Here is a 2211-nt window from a genome sequence, read left to right on the forward strand (position 1 = left end):
GGTCTTTTTCTTATATAGGCTCCTATTACTCCCACCCCTGTCCCAATTTTTCACACTTGCTGTCTGGTTATCCTACCCTCAGCTACCACCACCACCTGGGAGTCCCGATCGATTCAAGCTTCAAGGAGTGATGAGAACCCAGCTCTCTCTCTGTCTCTCTCTCGGTGTAGCCTTCCGACCCTGACTTGTGGGATCAGTGAGAGTTTTCTAAACCTGAGTTTTATCATCAAATTGAAGTTAGATTTAATATTATCCCTGTTTTGCTTGTTTGGCTCCCCTATGGTTATTCCAGGCAATAAATAACTTTCATGATTAAACTGGTTGCTCCTCTCTCTCTCTGTCTCTCTCTCCCCTTTGTGGGTGTTTTTTGGCTTCCTCATTTTCTCTGCAGCAAGGCTCCTCGTACCTAAGCTACAGATTCCTGCAGCGCCCAAAATCCTGTGGGGTTTGCTCATCAAGTGGGTTACTACTAGGGCAATTGAAATTAGGGTGACCAGATGAGAGGGAGAAAATATCGGGACAAATGGCGGGGGACATCCGCTGGCAGACCTGACTGCTGCCGGCGGAGCAGCTAAATAAATAAATAAATAAATAAATAAAAGGCGAGTGCTGACGGTGGAACGAAATATCGGGATAAATTGCGTCCTGACCAAAGATTGGTCGGGATGCAGGACAAACACCAAAATATCAAGATGGTCTCGACTTTATCGGGACCTCTGGTCACCCTAATTGCAATGTGAAGGTGAGAATAGGGATGTGCTGAACCTGGGACATATGAGGGTGGCAGCTTGAAAGTGCTGCTCAACCCAATCTGCTCAGGCCTGCTCTATTCCAGTGCTGTGCCCATGGCATAGGAATGAGCCTGGGGACACGTGTGTGTGTGAGAGCGAGCGCGAGAGAGAGAGAGAGATTCTGGGGCTGGAGGAACCCAGCCCTGGGGAACCTAAGTCCTGCAGGGCGGCTCCACTGGGAGGGAACTTGCAGCAGGGAGAAGCAGAGCTCCGTATGAGAACACACATGACACAAGCAGCACATTGATAGAATTACAGAACCCCCAGCCCTCCTCAAGAATAACCCTAATAAATGAGCGCACCCCAAAGTAACGGGCAGATCTGGTAACACCCTCCTCCGCAGGCCCACGAGGAGAGAAGATGAGCTACAGTGAGCACAGTGTGAAGGGCTAGGCCAGGCCTACCTGCCCCAGGGGACTCTGCCACAGGGTCGCCAACTTTCTAATTGCACAAACCCAAACACCCGCCCCTCCTGCCCCGCCCTTCCCCTTCCCTGAGACCCTGCCCCCAATGCAGTCCATCCCCCACTCCCTCTGTCACTCGCTTTCCCCCAACCTCACTCACTTTCACCAGGCTGGGGTAGGGGGCGAGGAGGGGGGGTAGTGTGACCAGATGTCCTGATTTTATAGGAACAGTCCCGATTTTTTGGTGTTTCTCTCGTATAGGCTCCTATTACCCCCCACCCATCCTGATTTTTCACACTTGCTGTCTGGTCGCTCTAGGTGGGGGATGGGAGGGGGGTGAGAGCTCCAGCTGGGGGTGTGGGTTCCAGGGTGAGGCCAGAAATGAGGGTTCAGGGTGGGAAGGGGGCTCCAGGCTGGGGCAGAGAGTTGGGATATGGGAGGGGTGAGGGCTCTGGCTGGGGGTGCGGGATCTCAGGTGGGGCTGGGGAAGAGGGGTTTGGGGTGCAGGAGGGGGCTCATGGGGATTGGGGTGTGGGAGGGGGTGAGGGGTGTGTATTCTGGGAGGGAGTTTGGGTGCGGGACGATGCCCAGCGCTGGGGCAGTGAGTTGGCGTGTGGCAGGGGGTGCAGGCTTTGGCGCCCGGAAGCATCCAGCAGTCCGGCTCCTTGGCTCAGGGGTGGCCAGATGGCTCTGCATGCTGCCCCTGCTTGCTCCCACAGCTCCCATTGACTGCAATTCCCAGAGTCGGCGTTTGGGGTGGGGCGTGGGGACAGCACGTGGAGACGCCCTGGCCGCCCCTGCATGTAGGGGCGAGACATGCTGGCCACTTCCAGGAGCCGCACAGAGCCAAGGCAGGTAAGGCTTGTTATAAATAGATAGCTAAGGGTTAATGTTTCTTTCACCTGTAAAGGGTTAACAAAGGGAACCAAACACCTGACCAGAGGACCAATCAGGAAACCGGATTTTTCAAAGCTCAGGGGAGGGAAAGTTTGGGTCTGTGTCTTTGTCTGGCTCTC

This window comes from Chelonoidis abingdonii, chromosome 5 (genome assembly GCF_003597395.2).
Source record: "Chelonoidis abingdonii isolate Lonesome George chromosome 5, CheloAbing_2.0, whole genome shotgun sequence".
Classification (NCBI taxonomy): Eukaryota; Metazoa; Chordata; order Testudines; family Testudinidae; genus Chelonoidis; species Chelonoidis abingdonii.